The sequence below is a fragment of the Delphinus delphis genome, chromosome 11, assembly GCF_949987515.2.
Source record: "Delphinus delphis chromosome 11, mDelDel1.2, whole genome shotgun sequence".
Lineage (NCBI taxonomy): Eukaryota > Metazoa > Chordata > Mammalia > Artiodactyla > Delphinidae > Delphinus > Delphinus delphis.
The window spans coordinates 3,141,539-3,157,194 of record NC_082693.1 but is presented as its reverse complement, the minus strand read 5'-3'; the positions used below and the strand labels follow the sequence as shown (position 1 = coordinate 3,157,194).

General features: G+C 42.1%; 1 long non-coding RNA gene across 1 annotated transcript in view; it reads left to right on the top strand.

The window, feature by feature from the left end:
• The window catches only part of LOC132434373 (uncharacterized), a 116,692-nt gene extending 102,530 nt beyond the window's left edge, over positions 1–14,162 (top strand). The window contains exons 5-7 of the long non-coding RNA XR_009521288.1: positions 5,240–5,408; positions 6,220–6,333; positions 13,926–14,162. This is a non-coding gene — a long non-coding RNA (uncharacterized lncRNA). The remainder of the gene's footprint in view (positions 1–5,239; positions 5,409–6,219; positions 6,334–13,925) is intronic.
• Positions 14,163–15,656: the final 1,494 nt, after the last annotated feature.

Sequence of the window (15,656 nt, the reverse complement as noted above, 5' to 3'; positions counted from 1 at the left end):
CAAACATGTAAAGTCTTCTTAAATTCATCTATATATTTGACCCCCAAAAAATGCCATCAGAACTTTTCTAGAGCTAGACAAGGCAATGCTAAAGTAAATGCTGAAAGGTAAGCGTGCAGAAATTGTGATAAAATTCTGAAAAGGAAAAATAACAGGGTAAGATTAGCCCTAGAGGATTGAAATATATTATAAAATTACCATAATTAAAAGTTTGCCAGTGGCACAGGAATTGACAGATTAGTGGTATAAGATAGTATCCAGAAATAGACCCAAATATACATGAGAAATGTGTATAAGAAAAAGGTACAGGGCTTCCTTGCTGGCGCAGTGGTTAAGAATCCGCCTGCCAAGGCAGGGGACACAGGTTCAATCCCTGGTCCGGGAAGATCCCACATGCCACAGAGCAACTAAGCCCGTGCGCCACAACTACTGAGCCCGTGCTCTAGAGCCTGTGGGCCACAACTGCTGAGCCTGTGTGCCTAGAGCCCGTGCTCCACAACAAGAGAAGCCACTGCAATGAGAAGCCCGCGCACCGCAACGAAGAGTAGACCCCGCTCACCGCAACTAGAGAAAGCCCGCGCACAGCAACAAAGACCCAACGCAGCCAAAAATAAAATAAATAAATTTTAAAAAGTAAAAAAAAAAGAAAAAGGTAGAATGCAAGATTTTGGGGGTAAAATTATTAATAAATGGAGTTGAAACATTTAACTTACTATCTAGAAAAAAATTAGATCCCTACCTCATTCCTTATGCCAACACAAATTCCAGATGGATCAAATATTTGGATGTTAAAAATAAAACCATAAAAGTAAAACAGTTGGACAATTTAGGGAAATAATCTTGGATGATGTTAGGGGCTGAATTATGTTCCCTCAAAATTCATATGTTGAAGTCCTAACCCCCAGTATCTCAGAATGTGACTGTTTTTGGAGATAGGGAAGGTAATTAAATTTAAAATAAGGTCATAGCAGTGGGCCCTAATCCGATATGACTGGTGTCCATGTAAGAAGAGATTAGGACACAGACAGGCACAGAGAGAAGACACAGGGAGAAGACAGCTGTCTAAAGCCAAGGAGAGAGGCCTCAGAAGAAACCAACCCTGACGACACCTTGATTTGGACCTCCAGCCTCCAGAACTGAGAGGAAATAAATTTCTGTTGTTTAAGCCACCCTGTCTGTGGTACTCTGTTATGGCAGGTTTTCAGACTCATACAGGTGACTAAAACCTTTCTGAGCAAGATACGAAATTCAGAAGTCATAGAAGAAATGATTGATAAATTTGACTACATAATTTAAAATTCCTGCACAGAAATAAAAACAAATGACAATTAAAAGCCCCCCAAAATTAAAAAGACAGCACACCAGGAAAAAATATGACACCCAAAGGGCTAATTTCCTTAATTAAAAAAAGAGAGCCCTTGATTATCAGACCTTCCTTCCCTCCTTCCCTCCTTCCTTCCCTCCCTTCTTTCTTTCTTTCTCTTTCTCTTTCTTTCAATAAAAGCTGAAAATCCAAAAAACATATATACGGTATTTCTTGATGGTTTCCCGTTGAATGCTAATTTCAGTTGTAAGCGCAGTACCATCCGACACTGCGTGGGGCTCCTGGCTGAGGACCTGTAGTCTAGACGCCCACCACAGGGGGCCTTGCCTTAAGCAGGTCCGCTCAAAGTGGGCCTGCGTCCTTTTAAGCTCTCACTGCCCTTGAGAGATGCAGAATTAGGGTTTCTTCCTAGTCATCCAGAATCACACACAAGCACACTCACACACACACACACACGACTAATATTAACTCTCCAGTACGGTGCTCTCCGGAGCAGCCTTATAGAAGAAACCATTTCCCCATAAACAACATGATGCTTTCTGACCCAAGTGGGAATAGCCTTAGAGTTTTGGTGCAGAGCTGTGGCAGCCACTTCCTTTGTCCTCACCTTACAAGAGGCCCATCTGCCTGGGAATCATCCTCCACAGAGCTGTCGTTGATCGATGGCTACACTGAGAGCCTGAAGAGGCTTAAAAAACCCTTCTCTGTGCTTTAAGCCAAATCACATTCCCAGGCAGACATCTCCAGAAGGGAAAGAGGAAACGGGAGGATTTATGATCCCCAGGAGCCCCCTCCCATGAGCAAGTGTGAGGTGAGGGTAGGGACAGTGCGCTGTCTGCAAGGGTGGGGAGGATGGGCTGGAAAACTTCACACTTCACGCTGTTATCTGTGGTTAATCTCGGGTAATGAGATTTGGAATGGTTTTGCTTTTCTTCTATTTAATTTTCTAAATTTTCTGCAGTGAAATTGTATTGCTTTTCTAAACAGGAGAAAGAACAATAAATGTTATAAAAACCATTTTGTATGTTAATCTTATCTTCCTAACTAGACCATATAAACTCCCTGAAACAGAAGTCACATATTTTTCTTTTCCTCCTTCTTCTTCTCCTTCTTCTCTTTCTCTCTCTCTCTCTTTTTAACAATTTTTTAAAATTTTTAAAATAAAAATTTATTTAAAATAAATTTTTAAAATTTATTTATTTTATTTTATTTATTTATTTTTGGCTGCTTTGGGTCTTTGTTGCTGCACACAGGCTTTCTCTAGTTGTGGCGAGCAGAGGCTACTCTTCGTTGTGGTGCACAGGCTTCTCATTGCAGTGGCTTCTCTTGTTGCAGAGCACGGGCTCTAGGCATGTGGGCTTCCATAGTTGTGGCACGTGGGCTCAGTAGTTGTGGCTCATGGGCTTAGTTGCTCTGCGGCATGTGGGATCTTCCCAGACCAGGGCTTGAACCTGTGTCCCCTGCGTTGGCAGGAGGATTCTTAACCACTGCGCCACCAGGGAAGCCCCCCTCTCTCTCTCTTTTTGATATCCTTTCCCATACCTTTGTTCAGGTCTCATGGTGTGTGCTTTATAAACTCTTGCCAACAGTCATTAATTTGGAGTGTTTCCCAGACTAAAGTCACCTGGGCAGGAGAAACCTTGCCTGGGTCAGAATGACCCTGTGGAGCCGCCTGGAAAGCAGAACCTGTGGGTTGGACATGTGTTACCCTCTCCTGATCTCATAGGCACATCATCATCCCCATTGGGCACCCAGCCTCATGATGCTGTATTCCAGGGCTCGGTTACTTGGTGCTTTTTTTAAAAATGAATTTTTTTTTTTTTTGCTGTGTTGGGTCTTCGTTGCTGCACGTGGGCTTTCTCCAGTTGAGGCGAGCGGGGGCTACTCTTCATTGCGGTGCGCAGGCTTCTCATTGCAGTGGCTTCTCTTGTTGCAGAGCACGGGCTCTAGGCATGCAGGCTTCAGTAGTTGTGGTGTGTGGGCTCAGTAGTTGTGGCGCATGGGCTTAGTTGCTCCGCGGCATGTGGGATCTTCCTGGACCAGGGCTCGAACCCGTGTCCCCTGCATTGGCAGGTGGATTCTTAACCACTGTGCCACCAGGGAAGTCCCTTGGTGCTGTTTTAAACTTTAGATGGTACTTACTGGTTGACAAGAGGGTTGCCACTCACAGGTTTATTACTGGTCAGTGTGAATATCATCAACTTGAATGCTATTTTTTTTTTTTTTTTTTTTGCGGTACGCAGGCTTCTCACTGTTGTGGCCTCTCCCATTGCGGAGCACAGGCTCCGGACACGCAGGCTCAGCGGCCATGGCCCACGGGCCCAGCCGCTCCGTGGCATGTGGGATCCTCCCGGACCGGGGCACGAACCCGTGTCCCCTGCATCGGCAGGCGGACTCTCAACCACTGCGCCACCAGGGAAGCCCCTTGAATGCTATTTTATGCAAGAAGTCTTCTCTGATTTCCTCACCTAGGAGTAATCTTTCCTTCCTCTAAATTTCACCATGCATGATTTCTACCATCATGGTGTCCATCACTTTCTAAATGTATGTTGTTATTTACACACACATCTTACCTCCGCTCCCGAACCATGTGTTTCCTGAATCCGGATCCTGACGGTTTTTACACAGACAGTCCTATTTAAACCTCACAACTACCCACCACCCCATGACATAGGTGCTTTATCTCTACTTTACAAGTGAAAAACCTGAGGACCCAAGAGGTTAGCAATATCTAGTACAGTAGATTAATATCTAGTATCTAGTATAGTAGATCTTCAATAGGTCACGCTGCTCCTAAGTGATGGAGCCTGGATTCACACTCAAGCAGTCTGACCCGAGTCCATGCTCTTCGTTCCTGGGCCTCAGCATCCCCCAGCCACGCTTCCTGCACATGGGAGGCAGTAACAGTGCAGTAAATACTCGTTAAATGAGTTCATTAGTCCGTTACATACAAGAAGGTTGGTCAGCTGGTAGGAGGTTCTCCCAGTTTCTGATGCCTCCTCCGACCTACAGCATTAGGACAGTTTAGACTGTAAAGGATTTAGGAGTAAAATTAGGGGTTATTGAAGGGCTAGATCTGCCTCCAGACCACTGTCAGACCAAGTCTGACCAATACGGACATAAGTTGCATTAGAATTAGCCTAGGACGCTGCTTCACAATCATACGGAAACCTAGCTAAGACTGATAACTTCCTAAAGAGGAGAGGTTACACATCTTAAAGAACTAAATTATGTAACTCTTTGAACCTTGGTGTTGTGTGTGTTTGGAGGGTGGGGGAAGAGCATATATCTTGTATGTGTAATATATATACACACATATATATACATACACACACACACACATATATATATTATATATCTTCCAGGTTTATTGTGAGGTTTAATGAGATAACGTGAAGTGCCCAGCACAGTGCTTGGTACACAGAAGGAACTCCATACGTGTAAGCCCCCGCCCTCCACTCCACCCTCGTTTCCCACTTTGCAGCTAAGCCGAAAGAAGGCACAAAGCCAGAGGAAAGATGAATGGGTGACAGCTGGCAATAAGAGACATGTTGGTCAAATTCCACAAGAGAAATTGGCTGTGAATCAGAGGTGGTAAAGTCCACTTCCAAGACTCCAAAGAGCAGCTTTTATTCTTGCAAGAAAAGTTAGTCAGGAGAGGGACAAGTGAGAAGTCTCCTGGAAGAAAGAGGAGGTAGTTATTCCCAGCAGAGCGTGAAATTGGCTCTTGGGAGGGCTTCCCTGTAATAAGTGACTATTTTGCTGGGCAGGATTGGATTAGCTCAGGGGTATTTAGCAATCTATGTATCTCGCTGGGTCCTGGCACTTTACTGAGGAATAGGAAGATTAATTGCAGGCACCTGTCTGCTCGTCCCATGTGATATAACCAACACTGGAAGGTTCCTCTCATTCCAGAAACTGCTCAGCCTCCCGCCTCTGCGAAGTTTGCCCATCTGTCTGGAAAAAGGCAGTGCAGGCCATGTTTTTGCCAAGCAATAGAAAAAGCCAGTCTCAACAAAGCGAGACGTTTGTCCTAAGAAGCTGGAAGTTTACTTAAGAGATATTTCAACAACCTATGTCTTCGGTAAGTCTCCCCTGAAACAGACTCCTAGATGGAGACATGCATGCAGGGTGTTGGGGTTATTTTGTTTTTGTGTTTGTGTTTTTTGGAGGTGGAGTGTATTCTTAGGAATGACACGTGTACGGTAGTAAGGGAAGCAGAATTGGGCAGAGGGAGGTGAACTTCGATGCTGTGGCACCAGGGGCCTCAGCTGAGCGCGTGGAGGCTGGATAACGGTGCAGAGTTGTCCCCAATAAAACGAGGTGTGGCCTCACATCCCCAGTGACCAGCCATTTGATGCTGGTGGCCCCAGGGAGGGGTGGAACCTTGGCCAAGGCAGCTCCCTCGCCAAGGGCCCTTCAGAGGGAGCTCAGCTGTGAACCACCAACAGCCAACACGGCAGCTGCTATAACCTGCCGTGCAGCTGTGAGGCACATTCAGAGTTCAAAATCTAGGGAAAATGTTGAACTGTCATGATGTCAGACATGACAGATTTCAGACGGACAACTGTCCTAGATTTCCTCTAGGAGCTGAGATTTGGGGAGGGGAGGAGAAAGGGCCATCGCGTGACTGTCAGTTTTCCGCAGTGGAGATGGGCCAGAGCCAGGCCTAGATGGCCTGATACAAGCCAGCTATGCCTGTGGCTTGACGGAGAAGTCTGTGTTTTTCTTCTCGACTGCAGAAATTAAGGAAGTAGAATAACTGGACTGCTACACCTGGAAACTTAACTCCATAGCCCAGAATCAGAGTAGGTACTCTACACGTCTTTTTGCATTGAATAGCATTTCACTGGTTTGGCGTTTCTGACTGAGGGATCCATTGGCTCTCTTTGCAGAAAGTGGGGGAATTTTTCTTGGAGTATACCTGCACCAGTATGCCCACCTTGACTTAATCGTATGGGGGTCTACAAGTCTCGTTCATAAAATGTGTCGAGCTCGAGGAAGAAAAGGTAAGAAGATGAGTTTATTAGACCTTGGCAAAACGAAACAAACAAAACGCCACAACCGAGCAAACAACCTCATCCACCTGTGGTTCCCTCCGTGGCTGACACTTCACATTCCCATAGCATTTTCCTTGTATATATCACTTAGCATCTATCTTTTGTTAAAGGGCTTCTTGATTTTGTTTGTTTTTAAAGCTGTTGTTCTATCAGGTTGTAAATGCCTGGAGAGGAGGATCTTCAGACATCCTGCCTTGTTTTCTTCACAGTCAGGGATGATATTCAAGATAGTTAACACCCAGTACAGAACAGGAACCAACCAAATCAAATGGACACTGGTCTCAGCAGTTTGTACAGCCATACTGGTATGTACAGCTGAGTATGTTTTCTGCACACAGAAGGCTTCCAATAAACGATTGTTGGATTGAATTTCATTGGTTTGGTGTCCTGGCCCTGGCATCTAATGGCTTTCTTTCAGAATTCAGGCTACTTTTTCTTGCCAAGATATGACCATAACCATTTTTCCTCCTTGATTTAATCCTGCAAGAGTCTTTGAGTAATTGTGAAGAACTTTGTGAGTTCTTCAAACCTGCACTGTCCAATATGGTAGACACTAGCCACATATATAAGGTTGCTAGATAAAATATAGGACACCTAGTTAAATTTGAATTTCAGATAAATAAAGAATAAATTTGTAGTGTAAATGTGTCCCATGCAATATTTGGGATATACTTAAACTACAAAATTATCTGCTGCTTATCTGAAATTAATAATTAACTGAGCATCCTATATATTTATTTGCTAAATCTGGTAACCCTACACACGTGGCTATCTAAACTTAAATTAATTGAAATGTAATAAAAAATTTTAAATTTATTTTCTCAGCCTCACTGGCCACATTTCAAGAGCTCTGTAGCCACATATGTGGCTAATGGTTCCCATCTTGAACAGCACAGATATAGAACATTTCTATCATTGCAGAAAGTTTTACTGGACACTAACTTTGCCAAGCAAACGATAGCAGGAAAGTTTTGTGTATTTTACACACAAAAAATATATATATTTGGAGCCTAGAAGACCCCTTCTAACATAGCCAAGAAGCCACATTCTTCATGTTTCGGTTTGTTACTTTCACTGAATATGCAGGATATTTGTTCCAGATAAATGAGCCTGTATGAGAGAAGCAGCTCCTGCAAACCTACGTTTTTGGACGCTGTTGTCCTGCTTTTCTCCTGGGACTACCAGGAAATGTCAGCTGTCAGATCAGAGCAAATCAAAATTTAAAGAGTCCTAAATGAAAAATAAATGTGTTGTTATTTGACTTAATAGTCTCATTATTCATAGATTTTCTTAAATTGATAAGCAGATAATATTATCACCTAGAATATTTGTTTTATAACCCAAGTCTGTGATGAACCTGGTAAACACGGCAGAAGTCTTCCCTCTCTTAATTAGCCTTTTGGGAGAAAACCTGTTTTGAATCACTGCCTGCAGCCCCGGGAGTCTCATAAGGAGCAAGAGTAGATTAAGCTCCGGGAGGGGCACATGCCGAGAGCTGATTTTTACATATGACTTGGTGAATCTCAAACAGAAACTGGCTAACATGCCAGATGGGACCAGCGTAAAAGTGACAAGACTACATCAATGTCAAGGGCAGGGATCTAAAGGATTTGACATATTAAACAGTTGTACACCAAAATATTATAAGAAACAAAATTAAAGACTAATGACTTAAGTTTTAAAATTTTGCTATGTGTGTGACAGAGTTGATGCCATCTGTACGTAAGAAATTCTCACAGATCAATAAGAAAAAGACAAATGCCTCCGTAGAAAAATGACCAAATAATAGGAAAGTCACAAAATAAAAAATACAAAAGGCTAATATACCTTTAGTGTCTAGAATAGTGACTGTCACATAGCGGGCACTCAGTAAATACCCACTGTCTGACTGAATGTCTACGAAAAACATTTGATTTCAGGAATAATAAAGAACTGCAAATTAAAATAACAGTGAAATAAATTGTTTTCACCAGCCAGCTTTGTAACACTGAAAAAAAAAAAAAAAGTACCTGGTGTTGGTAATGGTGAGGGGAAATGTACCAATTACCCACTGTGGGTGGGAGGGTAAAGTGGTATCAACTTTTCAGTGGAACAGTTGACAATATGCAAAAAGCTTTGTCTAAAACCTTTGACACAGCAATTTACAGGAAGTTATTATGAGAAAATACTTACAAATGCCCAAACCTACGTGTACAATAGTAGGGTAGGTGATATACATTTTTGATTGTTGCTTCTTGGGTCAGTCTTTTAACATACCCTCTAGGGCTTAGTGGTTGGTGCATAGACATGGGTTACATCCAAGTCAGGCCCCACCTTCCACCGAATTATCCAAGTGGGAGATGGAAAAGGAGTTCTGTCTTTGTCCTTGGCATGCTGCTGTCAGGGTGGGCTCTAGAGCTGACAGCGGCTGTGACCTCCACTGGAATGTGGCCAAAATATAGAAGTAGAAATGAGACAGACAGACAGAGGGAGAGAGAAAGAGAAAGTGTTCTGGTGAAACTTGAGTCAATAAATCCAGTCAGCTTTAAGGCCAGTATACTTTCTTCCTTTCTGTGGTTTTGTGAACCAGTTAATTCTACTTTTTTGCTAAATTTAGCATGAGCTTGGACTTCCACTTCCTATCAAGATGGAGTAAGAGGGGCCAAATTTACCCACCCACCAGAAACAACTAAAAATCTAGACAAAATATTTTTTTTAAATAGCCATTTTCGAGATATTGGACATCAGGCCTGATGAAATGGGGAACAAATGAGGTAAGCCCTGTGAGTGCCCAGCCTACTGCCTTGAGAGATTTTCCAGATGGTGGCATGGAAAGGTGGAATCTGGGTAGAGCCTCGAAGATTCCCTGAGGTGAGGAGCTGAAGCTAGAGTCCAGAGAGACCAAGACAGCTAGAGTCTGCAAGACAGAATACCAGATAGGAGAGAGCTACACACAGACAGAAAAATGACAACAACAAAAATCTAGAGATCTTCAGAGGGTCCCCCTCACCAGCACACGAATATGAGGAAACTGTTCGAGGTCAGGGAAAGAGCCACCTGAAAGTATTATGCGAACAGTAACAAGAACTCATACAGGGCCTGAATAGTGCCTGTTCCCGCTAGCCAGATTGGAAATCTTACAATTCACAAGTCATTAGGCAAAGTACTCAGAAGGATTTTGCCTCAGTTGTGGGGCAAAATTGGCTCTCGACTAAATGCTGCCCTGGTCCTGCCTAACAAATTAAAAAAAAAAAAAAAGACTTGAAAGGATCAAATTGTTTCCAAACAACTGTGCCCCAGAACAAACTCAAGAATTGGGACTACAAAAATATCCAGCACTCAGCAAGGCAAATTCACAGTGAATGGAATTAATGAAAATTTACTGGGCTTACTGGGAAATATGACCCGTAATGAGGAAATTAAACAAACTGACTCAGAACTGATGCAGATATTAGAATTAGCAGGCAAAGACATTAAAACAGCTATTATAGCTGTTCCCTAGCTTCAGAGGCTCAAGGAAGGATTGACTACGTTAAGTAGAGATGTGGAAGATATTTTTAAAAGACCCCAAATCAACTTCTAGAAATAAAAACTGTAATGTCTGAGATAATGAGTATACTGGATGGGATTAACAGCAGATTATTCACAATGTTTTCAAAGTCCATCCATGTTGTAGCATGTGTTAGTATTTCATTCATTTTCATGCCCGAATTATATTCCATTGTATGGATATACCACAATTTATTTATCCATTCATTGGTTGATGGACATTTGAGTTGTTTCCACTTTTTGGCTATTATGAATAATGCTGCTATGAACATTCATGTACAATTTTTTGTTTGGACATATTTTATTTCTCTTGGGTATGTACTTTGGAGTGGAATTTTCCTAAGCTTTTTTATCCTCTTATCTCCATTTATCAAATATATAAATAGCATAATTCCAGCTGGATTTGCTGGAATTGCATGGTAATCCTGTGTTTAACCTTTTGAGGAAGTGCCAGACTGTTTTCCAAAGCAGCTGCACCGCTTTACATTCCTAACAACAGTGAAGTCCAGTGAATCTATTTTTTGTTGTTGTTGCTTGTGCTTTTGGTGTCCTATCTAAGAAACCATAGCCTAGCTAAAACTCACAAAGATTCACTCCTAGGTTTTCTTCTAGGTGTTTTATAGGTTTTGCCCTTACATTTGGATCTATGAATCATTTTGAGTTAATTTTTGTGTATGGTATGAAGTAGGTATTCACTTTCTTTTTTTTTGTCTGTGGCTATCCAGTTGTCCCAGCACCATTTGCTGAAAAGACTATTTTTTTCCATGGAGTGGTCTTGGCATTCTTGTTGTCAACTTATCACAAATGTGAGGGATTATTTCTAGACTCTCAATTCTATTCCATTGATCTGTTTATCTGTATCCCAGTACCACCTTACCTTGATTACTGTAGCTTTGTAGTATGTTTTTGAAATCAAAAAGTGTGAGTGCTTATATTAATTCTTGATTACATTAATTGCATTAATTCTTGCTTACATTAAGCTAAAATGTGTCTCCTTGTAACTTCTCCCAGTCTGCCCTTTGGAGACACCCAGTTAGTTTGTCTAGAGAATACATGTGCTTATACAGCTTTGTGTTTTAAAAATCCCAAATTCTTGGACTTCCCTGGCAGCACAGTGGTTAAGAATCCACCTGCCAATGCAGGGGACACGGGCTCGATCCCTGGTCCGGGAAGATCCCACATGCTACGGAGCGGCTGGGCCTGTGTGCCCCAACTACTGAGCCCATGTGCCACAACTACTGAAGCCCGTGCACCTAGAGCCCGTGCTTCCCAGCAGGAGAGGCCACTGCAGTGAGAGGCCTGCGCACCGCAACGAAGAGTAGCCCCCGCTCGCCTCAACGAGAGAAAGCCTACACACAGCAACAAAGACCCAATGCAGCCAAAAATAAATAAATAAATAAATAAATAAAATATATCCCGAATTCAGTGTAAGGAAAACTCTTGGATCGTCATCTGCAAATTTAGTTTCCTCTCTCAGTATTTCTGCCCTGGTTCCAGATTGCATATCTGGAACATAAAGAGAACGAAAGAGCACCCTTAGCACTCGCTATTTGCCCAGAAAGTTATACTTTCAGATAGGAAATTTCTTTCTCACCAGCAAATACGAGGGGGAAGACATCCATAAGATCCAATGCCTTGGTCTAGCTGGACATTATACTTTGGATGTAAGAGAACCCACTGGTCTAGTTTAGTCACTGGCTGGGTGACCAGGGCCACACGCTTCCCTTTCTGTGTCTTTGTTTTCCCACCTGTTTTATCCCATCCCCCTCCCTTCCTCAGAGGGAGTGTGGGAAAATGAAAATAAGGGTACGACTATGTGAAAAGCTTTTAGTTTGAAAGATACTAGGAAAATACAGGATGCTCTTAGAGTGGATCTGTCGTGAACAATAACCATTAAAGACCAATTAACACATTTTAAGAATTAAAACTACAGTAAAATAACCAGGTTGAGTATGTCATTGCATCACCTTTCAAACACAGACATGCAAACCCAGCTAGAAAACTGTTTAATCCTAAATTAAACGTGAGCATTAGGACTGCTGGCCTCGTTTAGATTCAGTCACTCAAATTGCCACTGCGAGTTCGGCGACTACTGTCAATTTTTAACTGTGCAGTGGACTCTTGTCAGGATTAAGCAGGTCAGACTTTATTCGACACAACATTGACTGTCCCTGGTGCCTTATTTTTACCTGAAAAAAAAAAAAAAGAAGGCCTTTAAAAAAAAAACCTCTGGTTAATAATAAATACTGAAAGATTATAGTGTGTTGGAAGCTGACAGGTATCGTAATATCTAAATGGATTTATTGACCTTTAAATGGCGCTTGGCTCTCATGTCTATTTGTCACGATTTCCTACTTATTTCCTTCCCCACTTTTTCCCCATTGTCAACTCTTGTTATTCTCAGTGATCACAGAAAAAAAAAAAAAGTTAGTTTGAGGGACTTAACCTGCCAGTCTGTGTTGTTTTTGTCACATTATCTCTCCTCCTTTACTGAAATATCTCTCTTCTTCCTTGTTCTTTTTCAGTTAAGGTATAATTGACATACAACATTATATCAGTTTCAGGTGTCCAACGCAGTGATTTGGTATTTGTATATATTTCAAAATGATCACGGAAATAAGTCGAGTTAACATCTCTTAACTGCTTCTAATCGGGCTCATTACAGAGCCTCTAACAGTAAGAATTAAAGGTTCTAATACAAGCTTGTACCGACAAACAGAATCTCATTAAGAAGTTCGTTTTGGTCCTCCCCCCAGCTCCTCAAGAGAAAGCACTGGTGATAATATTCAGTCTAATTGTGTATTTTCTACATGTGATTACAACGCAGCAGGATTATCGGACTGCATAAAGTTTGAAGTGTTCTTCTCATGAAGTGAACTGTCATTAGTATTAGTGAAGACAGAAACCAATTTTTGGAAAGGAGGAATGAATATAAAGATGAGTTAGGGCAAATTGGATGACTGGGTGAGCCACGCTGGAATGCAGAGGAAGCTCTATGTCCTATATTTAGTACTTAAATAATGATAATTTAAAAGATCTTTCTTAAGGGAAGTCTGTTGATGGGCTAGGCCTGGAAGAGAAGAAGGATGTCTCTGTCATAGTGGAGTCAGCTCACATTTTTACCCTTTCTCTATTCCCCACTGCACATAACTTCCACTCATAGACCTGGGGATAGCGACAGATCTTCCACAAGCATCTTGTATCTAGTAGTGAAATATTAGTAACAACTTAAAAGTCCCAACTGAAGTAGTGTTTAAATAAGTTTTAGTTCAGCCATGTGATGAAAGATTATGCTGTCACTTAAAATAATATTGTATATTTAAAAATTAGTGATAATTTTGATGGAAATATGATTATAGTGTTAGGTTAAAAAATAAAACATGCTCATGAAGTAAAAAAAAGAAAGGAAGAACGTACATAAAAGTAAAAGCGGGGCTTCCCCGGTGGCGCAGTGGTTGAGAATCTGCCTGCCAATGCAGGGGACCCCAGTTCGAGCCCTGGTCTGGGAAGATCCCACATGCCGCGGAGCAACTGGGCCCGTGAGCCACAACTACTGAGCCTGCGCGTCTGGAGCCTGTGTTCCGCGACGAGAGGCCGCGATAGTGAGAGGCCCGCGCACAGCGATGAAGAGTGGCCCCCGCCTGCCGCAACTAGAGAAAGCCCTCGCACAGAAACGAAGACCCAACACAGCAAAAATAAATAAATAAATTACTAAAAACTCCTACCCCCAACATCTTCTTAAAAAAAAATGTAAAAGCATAGAAAAATATCGGAAGGAAATATATCAAAATGTTAATGAGGTTATCTCTCTGTGGTAGAATTATGAGTGGTTTTTACACTTTTTTTTTTTTTTTGCCTATCTCTATTTTGTAAATTTTCTAAAAATAAAATGTATACTCCTGGAAGAATAAAACAATGAAGGTTAGTTTTTAAAGAGTTAACAAATATAATGGTTTTCTGGCCTTTATAGAGATAAAATAATGTAATTTTTTTTTTTTTTTTTTTTTTTGCAGTACGCGGGCCTCTCTCACTGTTGTGGCCTCTCCCGTTGTGGAGCACAGGCTCCGGACGCGCAGGCTCAGCGGCCATGGCTCACGGGCCCAGCCGCTCCGCGGCATGTGGGATCTTCCCGGACCGGGGCACGAACCCATGTCCCCTGCATCGGCAGGCAGACTCTCAACCACTGCGCCACCAGGGAAGCTCAAAATAATGTAATTTTTAAAGTATGTCTTTTGCTGTTCTGATGAGCAGAATTTATTATAGACCTAGTTTGTTGTGTGTATGAATGTGTGTGTGTGTGTGGTGGGGGGGTGGTGATCTTGGATACACAGAGTTAAATTTAACGTTTTAAATTAATCACATGGTTGACATCTGCTATGACCAGGGCCCCTTCCCAGGTATTGCAGAGGACACAGTTGTTATGAGGCACAGACCTTGTTTACAGAAGGCCTACATCAGATGTGGAAAAAAGGCTTAAACATGTGGAAAAGTCAATAACAATCCCCATAGGAAGCTGACAGCTTTTTCCAGAAGTCCTTACATGATGTTCCGTTCATGTAATCTGATGACCAGAAGATGCTTCTTGAGAGGACCTGTCCACTTGAAAACATCTTAGTCAGTCTTTTTTGGGATGTTGTCTGTCTTTAGGTAATAACCGTGTGTCACAGGAATCTGCAGAGGTAAGATTTTCTTCCCATTTATTAAAAAAATTGAACCAAAGTTTATTTGGCAATAAGATAGGGGCTAAGTCTCTACAAGGGCTTTAAATTTCTCTTTGGGCAGGGTTCAGCCTTTTGGGCCCCTTCTGATGACTACCTGTGACTATTTTTTCTAACCAAGGTCTAGCCCTTACGTCCTGATTCTTGGGTAGCTGATCCAGCACTGCAATCTGTCCTGGTTTGTTACAGGCAGAGATAAGCGATAAGATTCCCCAATCCTATTCTGTCATAGCTTAATACCTCTGTCGAAGCTCGGGGATATGAGCTGCAGAGATGCACGGATGGAGAGCTGACGTCAGCCTGGCAGTTGGAAAGGTCTACTGTGACAAGCTGCTCCCAAGGTGCACTAAGCTGTGAGGCAGCACCGCCTTGTCTTTCTCTAGGGAACCCCTGCGTTCCAGACCTAGATTCCGCACGCACATCCCTAACCTGGCTCTTATTAGCATCGTGACTTGTGTTAGTGTTTACACCCTTATTCAAGAATTAAAATCATATAAAATGTGAAATCAGACATGCTTCCTCTCCAGTGGTCTAGAGAGTCACACAAAAGAAATTGAGAAGTATTTTAGGAGAGGGTGAAAGTAGTGGAGGGGGAAAGAAGTAATCAGTTCAGGATTTTCCTAGAGAAATTATAAAGACACTTCGCCAGAAGTCCCAAAGGGAGTAGGTTGAAGTAACTTGCCACTCTGACAAAGGAAAACCAACCGATTATGAATTCAGTTCCGCGAAGGGCCCGGCTCTGCTAGTCTCATCACTACAGCCCTAGATGGCCCGGGTTCCTCTTCCTTCATCACCTGCCCCGATTGTTTCCTTGTATTGTGTATAATTTTATGAGCTTTGTGATTAAGTTGGAGAAAAATGAGACTACTGTTTAAGGACTCTTAGTATTGTCTTAAAATAATGTATACTTCTGTCTACTCTAGATCATTACTCAGTGTAGAACTTGGAGCTCTTTACCTAATTCTCAGCTATTCTAAGACAGCAAATTTACAATGTCTTCAATTGGTCTAAACACATACGGACATT